Source organism: Rhinopithecus bieti, unplaced genomic scaffold (genome assembly GCF_001698545.2).
Source record: "Rhinopithecus bieti isolate Rb0 unplaced genomic scaffold, ASM169854v2 scaffold_21635, whole genome shotgun sequence".
NCBI lineage: Eukaryota > Metazoa > Chordata > Mammalia > Primates > Cercopithecidae > Rhinopithecus > Rhinopithecus bieti.
The window spans coordinates 8,350-22,507 of NW_016810145.1; the positions used below are offsets into that span (position 1 = coordinate 8,350).

General features: G+C 38.7%; 1 protein-coding gene across 1 annotated transcript in view; it reads left to right on the forward strand.

Moving 5' to 3' along the window:
• The first annotated feature begins 7,617 nt into the window (after nucleotides 1-7,617).
• The window catches only part of WDFY2 (WD repeat and FYVE domain containing 2), a 47,694-nt gene continuing 41,153 nt past the window's right edge, over nucleotides 7,618-14,158 (forward strand). The window contains exons 1-2 of the mRNA XM_017891461.1: nucleotides 7,618-8,756; nucleotides 9,419-9,474. The gene's annotated coding sequence lies outside the window, so the exon portion shown is untranslated. The remainder of the gene's footprint in view (nucleotides 8,757-9,418; nucleotides 9,475-14,158) is intronic.

The window sequence follows — 14,158 nt, forward strand, 5'->3', positions numbered from 1 at the left end:
CATGGGCAAGGACTTCATGACTAAAACACCAAAAGCAATGGCAACAAAAGCCAAAATTGACAAATGGGATCTAATTAAACTAAAGAGCTTCTGCACAGCAAAAGAAACTATCATCAGAGTGAACAGGCAACCTACAGAATGGGAGAAAACTTTTAGAATCTACCCATATGACAAAGGGCTAATACCCAGAACCTACAAAGACCTTAAACAAATTTACAAGAAAAAATCAAACAACCCCATCAAAAAGTGGGCAGAGGATATGAACAGACACTTCTCAAAAGAAGACATTTATGCAGCCAACAGACACATGAAAAAATGCTCATCATCACTGGCCATCAGAGAAATGCAAATCAAAACCACAATGAGATAATACCTCACACCAGTTAGAATGGTGATCATTAAAAAGTCAGGAAACTACAGATGCTGGATAGGATGTGGAGAAATAGGAACACTTTTACACTGTTGGTGGGACTGTAAACTAGTTCAACCATTGTGGAAGACAGTGTGGCAATTCCTCAAGGATCTAGAACTAGAAATACCATTTGACCCAGCCATCCCATTACTGGCTATATACCAAAAGGATTACAAATCATGCTGCTATAAAGACACATGCACGTGTATGTTTATTGTAGCACTCTTCACAATAGCAAAGACTTGGAACCAACCCAAATGTCCATCAATGATAGACTGAATTAAGAAAATGTGGCACATGTACACTGTGAAATACTATGCAACCATAAAAAGGATGAGTTCATGTCCTTTGTAGGGACACGGATGAAGCTGGAAACCATCATTCTGAGCAAACTATCACAAGACAGAAAACCAAGCACCACATGTTCTCACTCATAGGTGGGAACTGAACAATGAGAACACTTGGACACAGGTTGGGGAACATCACACACCAGGACCTGTCATGGGTTGCAGGGAGTGGGGAGTGATAACATTAGGAGAAATACCTAATATAAATGATGAGTTAATGGGTGCAGCACACCAACCTGGCACAAGTATACATATGTAAAAATCCTGCACATTGTGCACATGTACCCTAGAACTTAAAATGTAGTAATAAAAAAAATGAAAACACAATATACCAGAATTTATGGTATGATGCCATAGTGGTATTTAAGGAAAAATTTACAGAACTAAACATCTATATTAGAAAACAAGAAAGATCTCAAATCAGTGACTTTGACTTTGACCTTAGAATACCAGAGAAAGAAGAACAAAGGAGACCTAAGCTAAGCAGAAGGAAGGAGAGATCAGTAGAAGTTCATAAAATAGAAAACAGAAAACAGAGAAAAGTCAATGAAATCCAAAAGCTAGTTTTTTGATAAGCTCAGTAAGATTTATAAATCTTTAGCCAGAGTTAACAGGGAAAAAAAAAGAGAAAATGCAAGTTATCAATATCAGGAATGAGTAAAGTGACATTACTACAGAGTTTAGGTATATTTAAAGGATAATAAGTAATATTATGAACAACTTTATGCTAGTAAATTTGAAAACAAATTTTAAAAATCTTTGAAAGATACAAATTGTGAAAGATTACTAAAAAAGACATGGATAATCCTAATAGTTCTATATCTACTAATGAAATTGAATTTAATGTATAGGTAAAACCTTCCCACAAAGAAAGCTCTAGGCCCACATGCCTTTACTGATGAATTTTATGAAACATCAAAAGAAGAGGCATTGCAAGCTTTACACAGACACTTTCAGAAGTTGCACAAGTGAAAGACTTTCCAACCCATTCTGAGATCAACATTACTTCTTGTTAAAACTAGACCAAAATGAAACAAGTAAAGAAAACTATAGGCCATCATTCTTTATGATAATGGGTACAAAAAATCTAGACAAAATTTCAGTGGATGAAATTCAATAATATATAAAAAAGATAATACATTATGATCAAGTGAAGTTTTTCTCAGTAATACAGTGTTGAATTAACATTTAAATTTAATTAGTGGTATATGCCCAGAAGAAATGAAAGCAGAGGCTCAAGCAGATATATGTACACCCATGTTCATAGCAGCAGCATTTACAATAGCCCAAAGGTGGAGGCAACCTAAATGCCCATCAACAGATGCATATATAAACAAGTTTGGTGTATACATACAGTGGAATATTATTCAGCCTTAAAAAGGAAGGAAGTTCTGACACATGCAAATTAACCTTGAAGACATAGTGAAATAAGCCAATCAAAAAAAGGACAAGGCCAGGTGTAGTGGCTCACACCTATAATCCGGCACTTTAGGAGGCCAAGGCTGATGGATCACCTGAGGCCAGGAGTTCGAGACCAGCCTGGCCAACATGGTGAAGCCTCCTCTCTACTAAAAATACAAAAATTAGCTGGGTGTGGTGGTGTGCACCTGTCATCCCAGCTACTTGGGAGGCTGAGGCAAGAGAATCCCTTGAACCTGGGAAGTGGAGGTTGCAGTGAGCTGAGATTGTGCCACTGCACTCCAACCTGGGCGACAGAGCAAGATTCCGTGTCAAAAAAGAAAAGGAGAAATACTGAAGGATTTCCCTTATAGATGAGGTACTTATTGTAATCAAATTCATAGAGACAGAAAGGAGAATGGTGATTGCCAAGGGCCAGGAGAGGGAGAAATGGCGAGTTAGTGGGTACAAGAGTTTCAGTTTGGGAAGATGAGAAGGTTCTAGAGAGTGAAAGGTGGTGATGGTTACACAACAGTGTGAATGTACTTAATGCCACAGAATGGTATGCTTAAAATGAATTTTTTGTTGTGTATATTTTAATACAATAAAAATATTAAAAGATTACATATGTGGATTACTTAGTGAAGTATCTGAAACATAGTTTAATGGTCCAATAAATATTAATTCCTTTCCAAAAAAAAAAAAAAAAAGGAAAGCAGTGTTGACAAGAATGTGGAGAAATTGGAACCCTCTTTCTGTTTTTGTTTTGTTTTGTTTTTTGATACAGAGTTTCATTCTTGTTGCCCAGGCTGGAGTGCAGTGGCGTGATCTCGGCTCGCCGCAACCTGTGCCTCCCGGGTTCAAGTGATTCTCCTGCCTCAGCCTCCCAAGTAGCTGGAATTACAGGTGCTCGCCACCAATGCCTGGCTAATTTTTGTATTTTTTAGTAGAGACAGGGTTTCACCATGTTGGCCAGGCTAGTCTTGAACTCCTGACCTCAGGTGATCCACCTGCCTCAGCCTCCCAAAGTGCTGGGATTATAGGTGTGAGCCACTGCACCCAGGCCTGGAACCCTCTTAACACTGTTGGTGGGAATGTAAAATGGTGTAGCCACTTTGAAAAACAGTTTGGCAGTTCCTCAAAGAGTTAAATACAAAATTACCTTGTGACACAACATTTTTACTCCTAGTTAGGTACCCAAGAGAACTGAAAGCATAGTCATGTGTTGCTTAATGATGGTGACAACATTCTGAGAAATGCGTTGCTAGGCGATTTCAATGCTGTGTGAACATGAGAGAGTGTACTTACACCCCTAGATGGGATTGCCTACTACATACCTGGGCTAGAGGGTATAACCTGTTGCTCCCTAGGCTTGCACACCTGTACAGCATGTTACTGTTATGAATACTTTAGGCAGTTGTAGCACGATGATATTTGTTACAATAAACATGTCTAAAAATAGAAAAGGTACAGTAAAAATTTGATGCAAAAGATTTAAAAAATGGTATGGTTTGCCTGGATAGGGCACTTACCATGAATGGAGCTTGGAGGACTGGAAATTGCTCTCGGTGAGTCAGTGAGTGAGTAGTGAGTGAATGTGAAGGCCTTGGACATTACACTGCTGTAGACTTCATAAACATTGAACACTTAGGCTACACTACATTTGCTTAAAAATATTATTTCAATAATAAACCTAGTGAACTCTATTTTACTTTATAAACTTTTAATCTTTTCAACTTTTCAGCTTTTTTGTAATAACAGAGCTTAAAACACAAACACAACTCTACAAAATATTGTTTCTTCATACCTTTATTCTCTAGGTTTTTTGTTTTTTTAAATTTTTAATATTTTATTTTATTTTTTAAACATTTTTTGTTGTTGTTAAAAGCTAAGACACAAACACACGCATTAGCCTAGGCCTACTTAGGGTCAGGATCATCAGTATCACTGTCTTCCACCTCCACAGCTCATCCCACTGAAGGTCTTCACGGGGCATAACACCCATCGAGCTGTCACCTCCTATCACAACAATACCTTCTTCTGGATACCTCCTGCGGGACCTGCATGAGGCTGTTTTACAGTTAACATTTTAAAAATATATATAAAAAGAAGGAGTACACTCTAAAATACTGATTTTAAAAGTATAATATAGTAAATACATAAACCAGGTCATTGAATATCATTATCAAGTAACATTATTGCAGGTGCTGTACTTTTATGTGACTGGCAGCACAATAGGTTTGTTTTCACCAGGATCACCACAGATAGGTGAGTAATGCATTGTGCTAGAACAGCCATGCCCTTTCAGCTGCATTATACTCTTATGGTGCCACAGTTGACTGAAGCATCGTTATGTGGAGCATGACAGTATTCACACAAAAACTCATACATATCTCTTCATAACAACGTTATTCATAATGGCCAAAAAAATGGAAATAACCTCAATGTCCATCAGTGATGAATGGATAAACAAAATGTGGTATATATATGCATTGACTTATTTAGCCATTTAGGAATGAAGTATGTGCTACAAAATGGTTGAACCTTGGAAGCTTATGCTAAGAGAAAAAAACCACACACAAAAGGCCACGTATTGTATAATTACACTTATATGAAGTGTCAGGAATAGGAGATAATTCATAGAGAAAGATAATAGATGAGTGTTTTCCAAGGATGAGGGAAGTGGGAGTTGGGGATATAGAGTTTCATTTTTGGATGATGGAAATGTTCTGAAAATAGATAATAATGATGATGCACGACATTGTGAGTAACTAATAACCAGTGAGTTATATACTCTAAAATGTTTAAAGTGGTGAATTTTGTGTTATGTGAATTTTACCTCAATACAAAATTTTAAAAATCAATAAATGATCCCAAAACCAAAGACATTACAAGAAAGAAAACTGCAGACCAATATGTCTCATAAAAAAAAACAAAAAACAAAAACTAGCAAATTGACCCCAACCATATATAGAAAGAATTACACAGCGTGACCTAGTGGGATTTATTCCAGATAGGCAAAGCAGGTTCAGCATTCAGAAATCAATGTAATCCAACAGGTTGAAGAAGAAAAATCATATTATTAATTTAATGTGGGAAAGCATTTGGTAAAATCCAGTTCATTATAAAATATTCTCAGCAAACTAGGACTAGAGGGGAGCTTCTTCAATAAAGAAATATCTACAGAAATCCTGCAGCTAACATTGTCCTTAATGGTGATAAAAGAGATGCTTTCCCTCTAAGATCAGGATCAAGGCAAGGAAGATGTCCCTCTCACCACTCCTATTCAAACCCACATTTTTTCTTATGAGTTTCTGAAGCTTAGTGATAAGTTACCTATCTTTGAATTTTTTTTCAATAAAAGAATCTTTTTCACCTTAAACAAAAGTATGTGATCTGAGTTTTGGGATTTTTTTGTTTGTTTTTGTTTTCTGGTAGTCATAGGTAGCCTGACCCTGAGAGAGAGAACCAACTTTGACATCAGGGAGAATAGGATTTTTATTCTATCTTTGTCATTCGTTGGTTTTGTAGCTTTGAGCAAGCCACTTAACATTTCTAGCCTCTGCCTTCTCTGGCACAGGAAGGCCGCTCAGAGGGCTAAAGCCCGTTATCATCTAGGGCTGCTGTCATCCCCTTGGACTCGAATATGATAGATAGAAGGCTAAAGGCCCCCTCAGTGAAAAGAGGGGTGAGGTGTTAGGGGCCACTTTCTGCTTGAAATAGACTTGAGTATACTTGAACTCATTAGATAGTTCACTTTTTATTCCCTCACTGATAGAACTTGAATTGAACATTTGATGATAGAGACATTAAAAGATCTTCACGAGTTTCTCCAAGAAGACACATCTTTTAGTTAAAGCCTGTGTTTTGATCTTGATGGTGGCTGGTACTCTGAAAGCAGATGTGTGTTGTAGAGACATCACAGTGTCACTGCTTCCCTACTCCCTTAGATTCTCCAAGCTTCAAATACCAGCTCTTAAAACATCAGGCATTTGTTGAATGACTGACTGCGCTGTGGCTGTTCACTCTGGTTCTGACTGTATTGTATGGTAGCAATCCCAAAGGGCCATCTTGCTAAGGTTGTATTTGTTGTAAAATGATGAAATCATCCACTTTGCAGGGTCATTACAATGATTAAGCTAGAGAATGTATTTAAGTGCCTGGCACTTGTTAGACATTCAAAAATTGGCAGATGATATTATTGTCAGTAGAGCCACATTTGTCCGTCCATACTGTCTAACTCTGTGTTCATGATCAAAATGTGAAACCAGTGTCTTCTCTGTGACCTCACCACAGTCATGATGAGTGTGTTCATGCCCCATCAGACTGCCAGCTCTTGGGAGCAGGGCCCGGTGAGGTCCAGGTTGCTGGATGTCAGTCTTTGTTCATTCCAGTCAGCTCTGTTCAGTGACTGCAGATGCCCTCCACCTTACTGCCTGGAATATATAATAAGGCAAAAATCCTTCCACCTGTTTTCATTTGGTAACTGAGAAGCTGTAAGACCTCAGTCAAGCTCCTCCACCTCATTGTGCCTCACTTTTCCATGTGTAAAATAGGGAGATGGGTTAACTGATATGAATAGCCTCTTCTAATTCCGGAATTGTGTGATGTGATAACTGTGATCATATTGCTCTTGTTTATTAACAACTCTAGAAAATTTGCTCTTATTATCATTCGTACAGACACACACACACTTTGGCATAAGGGATACTTCACTTTCTTCTGTATGGTTCTTAGGAATAATTCTGTCCTCCTTTCCATGCATTTAATTTCTGAAAGAAAGTGTTCATCTAGAACTTTTGTATGACTTTATAAGACAGACTTCATTAAAAGAATAACGGTATGCTCCAGTTTTTTTATAAGTGCACATAAACTGACGGTAGTGATATATATGAACATCGCTCCTAATGTGTTTTGTGGTCACGCTGGATGTGGCTCTCTCCAGTCCGGCCGCCCTAGCTTGTCTGAGGAAGTGGCCCAGGCCCTTTGGTAACAGGAGCTATGTGTGGCAATAATCCTTGTGTTGGCACAAATGGGGCAGAGGGGGAACATTGGGAAGAGATGGATAGTTTTATTTTAATCACCAAAAACACTCAGACACACCTGTCTGCAGGGGAATACCCCCACCGCGACGAGAACCACTGTTCTACCTTGTCCTTAAAATGGTTCTGCCGTTCAGCTTCTTCTGGGGTGGGGAGAAGAAGAGAATGGTGAATCTCTGTGGGCCATGTTCTTCCAACCTCCTTAGGATGCTTTATAGGTTGTTTTCTTTTCTCTTGGTTTTCAGCGCATCAGAGCAGAGTGACGATGATCCTGTTTGTCCTGGAGCTGGAGTGGGTGCTGAGCACAGGACAGGACAAGCAATTTGCCTGGCACTGCTCTGAGAGTGGGCAGCGCCTGGGAGGTTATCGTACCAGTGCCGTGGCCTCAGGCCTGCAGTATCCTTTGCTGGACAAAAATCTCTTAGTGGGAACTTAACTCTGATTCATGAAATTTTGGGATGTGTGCAACTTGAAAGTTTTGTTAATGACTGAGTTGCCCAGTGTAGATTACAATGCTCATAGAATTTCCTAAGGCACAAATCATCAAGAGTTCCCATGTAAGTAGAGTGAAGTGCGAATACTTGACCTGAAATAATAGACTGCTGAGCCATTTGTGAGTCTACTGTAACACAAGATCTGACATCTAGACAGAACACAGTGCAGATTCATGAACCTCAGCTGTCAGAAATAATTATGGTACATGAAGATGAAATCATCACCAAAATGTAATCTTTGCTCTTTGTACAGAAGTAATTTACACATAGATACCAAGGTTGTGAACATTCCTATTGGTGCCTGGGAAAAGAACCACAGGATTCCTGTTCAGTTTTAAATAGTTATTGCCAGGTTACCAAGCTAGGACCAGGGTGAGTGAGCTGGTATCTACATGGTAATGTTAAAAGCTTTGTTCCAGGAATGGACATTTTCAGGATATGTAGAGTGATATTTTTGTTTCTCAAATTGCCAGGGTCCTCATGCTCATGGTGAATCCTTGCTGATGCTGGGTAATGCTCACATCTGCCCAACTAGGCTCCAGCAAGCACAGTAATGACTAGTGTGTAGCATGTGTGGATGCGGCTGCCACTGTAGGGAGTAAAGGACCCTGGGTTCTTAGTTTTAAAAGCATATGGTCTCTTTATCTTCTGACAAATTAAGAAGTAGGTAGAAACAGGTCACTAGTCAGGGAAAGCAGGAAGAAACAGTAAGTCCTGCTTTCTAATTTCATCTCCATATTTATAAAATGCCTATTCAGTGATTCTCAACATCTGACAAAGTACATTGCTGTTTCTGTGAAACTGTGTGGCATTCAAAGGTATATTTTTGTGTATATATAGGCTAATATCACTCTTACTTTTCTCACTAGAAGAGCAAGGTGAAGAGACCAAGAATGACCATTGTGGAAAGTTGTAAAAGTAGCAAGTTGCTGAGAAGACCAAAGGCAAGGATGATAAGGAATGGCAGGCAGGATCAGCTCATCTTTGAGAGGGTAGTACTACCGGTTAATAAAAGAAACGCCAAACTTTACTTTCTAAAAGCCAGTTCAGATGAGCATAATACGTAAGTTGAAATACATGAACTCTCTTGCCAATACATAAATGACGTCTTAGTGTTAGAGCTGGAAGGGCACTTAGAGATCACCTAGTCCAACCCTCTGTCTTTGTCCATTTGGGCTGCTATCATAAATTACTGTAAACTGGGTGTCCTTTAAACACCAGAAATTTATTGCTCACAATTCTGGAGGCTGGGAATTCTAAGATCAAGGCACCAGCAGATTCAGTGTCTGGTGAGGGCGCTCCCATCCTGCTTCATAGACAACATCTTGCTGTGTCCTCACATGGTGAAAGGGCAGAGGACCTTTCTGTGGCCTTTTTTTATAAGGGCACTAATCCCATTCAGGAGGATTCATCTCCAAACACCATCACATTGGGAATTAGGTTTTAACATATGAATTTTGGGGAGACATAATCATTCTGTCTTCCTTATCTCTTTCTCTCTGTTTCACACAACACACACACACACACACACACACACACACACACACACACACACACACACACACACTGTAACTGGGTGGTGATGGATGTGTTAATCAATTTGACCATGATTATTACACAGTGTATATGTATATCACATCATCACATTCAACATTTTGAATATATACAATCTTTGTCAATTAAATACTTTTTTAGAATTCAGTCTATACTACCTTCATTTTACAGATGAGCTGGCTGAAGCCCAGAAAGAGTCCTGTGTCTTATCTGAGGCCACCCAGCTAGTAAGTAGGAAAATCTTCACAAGAACCCAGGCCTTCTGCCTTGGACTCCTATTTTTTTCCCATTGTACTGCATTGCTCCTTCAAAAAGGAACTAATGGCATCAATATAATTTGGTCTTATTCTGGTTTCTGTATCACTTAGCCAAGCCCAGCAAGTATGGAAAAAAATACAGATCTTGCCCTCAGGAAGCTAACTTTGTAAACTATTTGAAAATAAAAAACAAATGGATAGTGTCCAACTTTCCCTGACTGTTGTAGTCTTTGATGTAGGATTATAACCACCACAGCTCCTCCCTTCAGGCATCTCCAGGAGTCATCCTCATTTGGTGACTATTCCCTTTTGCCACATCATGTGGTTTACCAAGCAGAAAGTCGTGTGATTGGGTATGAGAAGCCTGTGTGTGTGAGTCTCTGGTTTCAGTTCCATCCAGCCAGCCTCACTGTTCAGGTGATGGAGAGGTGCAGTACTACAGACAGGCCCTCCCAGAAGATTCCCTGACCTCTGCCAGCTCTGCCTTGCCAACTATGATTTTGGAGCCATGGTTTCAACCTTTGCTCTTGAGTATTTTTCCATTGCTAAACACTGATGGCATGACAGCTCTGTGCTTTTGCCAGAGGGTCTCAGCCAAGAACCACGTGACTTTTCTAAGGCTGGAAGTTTTTTCTGGGAGCTGGCTGATAGATTAATAGGCAAGCCATACAGTATTAGGGGTTCACGTTTAAATTTAGCTTTTAAAAACATTTCCTTCTGAGAACCTCCCACCGCCACCCCTCTCTTCCTTCTTTTTGTCACCCTCCACACTTTCAGGGGTTTTGGTTTCGTCATTGTTTGTTTTAGTGATGAAGGGAGGAGGAAGATCTGATGAATCAACATAAAATATTATGAATAATATCATTAATCCTATTTATCTTCATAGGAGACAGCTAATGGTTGATAAGAGACCTCCACAGATGAACTCATTCTTTTCTATCACCACCTCAAACAGTCATTCAGCCAAGGCAACAAGTGACAGACTGAATCAGATTGAATTCAGCCTTTATTCCTCTTCTTTCAGGCATCTTAGTGGAGAAGTAAATATGCAATGAAAATGACCAAAATTCAAGTAGAAAAATAAAGGAAGACAAAGAGACTGGTTCATAAATTGAATTGTCAATTTATGAGTAACCTCAAATTTTTTGATTGTTTTGACTGAAGATCTGAAACTTCAAATATAAATTACCTGCAATAGGAACAACAAGAATGACAATAATAATAGAGAAGGAGAGAAAAGGAAAAGGATAAAGAAAAAAATATCTTAGATTTGCAGGCCCTGAAAATATCTTAGATTTTCAGACTTTTACATATTACTTTGTTCACTGTCAAAACGATAATGTGAAGTAAAAACAAAACACCTAATTCTCAGTTTTCACAGTGTGGAAACCAAGGCTCAGGGAGTAGGTGACTTGCTCAAGGTCACGTGACTGTTGGCTAGCAGAACCAGGATTAGAATTTGGGGATTATAATTTTTCAGCCAGCCCTCTGCACAACTGGGTACAGCAGAATGGGGTTATTTCCCAAACGCCCCATGGAAGGTAGATGATAGTAAATAGAAATGTGTTCCTTCCCCACTTCACTTGTTAGTCTTTAAATTTGTGAGTACTTTATCCAGCGTCATTTGTCAGTGTCTTGTTATTTGACCATATTTTTATCATATTTTTCATGTTTTCACAAAAATAATTCAAATACTCTATTTTAGGATTTTGTTCATGTCAGAGATATTTCCAAAATGTCACTATGTGTAGTGGAATGTTTCCCACCTAATGTAATCTCTTAGATTTATTTCTGTTCAGGTGAAGAGTTCTGAAAAGCTGTTAAGATTATGTCAGTTTCTTCCTATCATACTTAATGCCAGTCATTCACATCCACTGTTGGTTCTTCTATCCCTTTTGCTTTCTCTCAATTTTTGCTGGAGTATTTTAAAGCAAATTCTAGACCTTATATCATTTTATCCTTATATACTTAATTGAAAATATATGGGTTACTTTTTCAGTAATCACAATGCTATTGTTACATCTAAAAATTAACAATCTTTGATCTCCTTGATATTGTTGAATTTCAGATTTCACTGATTATTTTGAAAATGACTTTTGTGCAGGTTTGTTGGAAATTGGATCTAGACAAGATCCACACATTGCACGTGGTTGTCACATCTTCTAAATCTTTCTTCATCCAGAGCAGTGCCCCCTTCACTTTTTTTAATGCCGCTGCCTCGTTGAAGGTACTGAATCAGCTCTCCTGCACACAGTCCCACATTCTAAATTGATGTCATTTAACTTGCTCCTTTACCTACCTTCCTCACATATTTTCAGTGAACTGAAAAACTGCCCTATAATCTTGATTTCATTCAGATTCAGCCTTTTAGTGAGAGCATTTGGTTCTCACCAAGCGTGCTTCATAGAGCTTCCCATCATAGGGCACATGGCATTGAATTGTCGCCCTTTCAGTTATGCTGAGATTGATCGGCAGTTCAGGTGGTGACAGCCGGATCCCTGTAGCGCCGTCCTCCATACCAGCCTTTTAATGGTTTCATCTGTTGCTGAGCTTTGCCTGAACACTTTTTCGTTAAGGTTGCAAAATGGTGATTTTCTAATCCTATCGTATTTTTCCCATGTATTTGTTGGAATACTTCTAAAGCATAACTTCCCCCCCCCTCACTAACTAGGGCTATTTGGTTACCCTGAAATACAATTATTATAGGAAAAGCAAGATAAATTCTTATATCTTTCTTTTTAGTCCTTATTTTCAGAGTACAAATTTGGTGCCCTGGTTACCTTTAATAGGAATCTTTTTTTTTTTTCTTTTTGAGCACTATTACGAAATCTTACATTGGTTGGTTGTTTTTAAATAATATGTTCAGTATATTTCAATAAACTGCCATCTTTTTATTTTATGTTCAAATTATTCTATCTTTGGCCAGTAACAGCTCCATTAAATGTGCTCCAATGTCTTTTTTAAAATTTTTTTTTTTTTGAGATGGAGTTTCACTGTTGTCGTCCAGGCTGGAGTGCAATGGCACGATCTCAGCTCACTGCAACCTCTGCCTCCTGGATTCAAGCGATTCTCCTGCCTCAGCCTCCCAAGTGGCTGGAATTACAGGCGCCGACCACCACGCCCAGCTAAGTTTTTTTTTTTTTAGGAGAGACGGGGTTTCACTATGTTGGCCAGGCTTATCTTGAACTCCTGACCTCATGATCTGTCCACCTTGGCCTCCCAAAGTGCTGGGATTACAGGCATGAGCCATTGCACCCAGCCCAATTTTTATTTTTTAAAGACTATTTTTTAGAGCAATTTTAGGTTCACAGCAAAATTGAGCAGAAAGTATAGAGATTGCCTATGTGCCTCATGAGCTCAACATGCATGGCCTCCTCATTACCAGTGTCCCCCACTAGAGTAGTACGCTTGTTACAATCAGTGAACCTACACTGGCACGTCATTATCACCCGAAGTCCATAGTTTAGGGTTCACTCTTGGTGTTGTACGTTCTATGGATTTGGACAAATATATAAAGACATGCCACAATTACAATGGTAATTGTAGCATCATATGGAATAGTTTCACTGCTCTAAATAGCCTCTGTACTCTACCTGTTCATCCCTTACCACCGTGTCTGAAATAAGCCCACTTAGCCTTGGGTAGCTTCCTTGCCTTCTGACTCAGCATGTCTCAAGTTCATCTTGTACTTTTCCTGTCCCAATCCTGGAATCAGCCATTTTTTTTAGTGAGGAACAATATTCAGAGATAGCTGAGAAGTATATATAAATGTGTGTGTATTTTTTAAAAGAGAATAAATCATCAGTTCATATAATATTTCTTATTCAAATTTAACATTACGGGATTTTACTTTTGGTTTTGTACTTGATTCTTTTATCTGAGGCTGAAAATCTTGGCTGTTAAAACACTGGCGTAGTTCCTCATTTGCTTTATCCTATGTTTTATTTAAATGGTTCCAAAATAATGAGCAATACTAAATAACAATAAGACGACTGAATGAGATTTTAGATTTCTTTGCAACTCTCTTTGTCCTTAGAATATATTCTACCAGTGATGGAGGTGAGACTTCCCCCTTGTCATAGTTCCCATTTTGGAATCCTGTAATATTTTTACATATTAAAAAATACATAAAATTTTTGCTCAGGCATGGTGGCTCACACCTGTAATCCCAGCACTTTGGGAGGCCAAGGTGGAAGGATTACTTGAGCCTAGGAGTTTGAGACCAGCCTGGACAACAAAGTGAGACACTGAAACATTGAAAATGTTGTGTTTTAAAGGCACTTGAAATCGTTCTAATTATGTGATTATGTCACCAATTTGATAGTTAGGTTCATTCATTTTACTTTGTTTTCAATTTGGGGGATTTTAAAAATATATATTTGAGATATATATTACGTATATTTTTTTTTTCTTTTTTTTTTTTTAAGACAGGGTCTCACTGTGTCACCCAAGCTGGAGTGTAGTGGCTTTAACATGGCTGACTGCAGCTTCGACTTCGTGGACTCAAGCAATCCTCCTGTCTCAGCCTCCCATGTAGCTGGAATCACAGGCATGTGCCACCATGCCCAGCTAATTATTTTAGTTTTTGTAGAGGTGAGGTCTCACTTTGTTGCCCAGGCTGGTCTCAAATTCCTGGGCTCAAGTGATCCTCCCT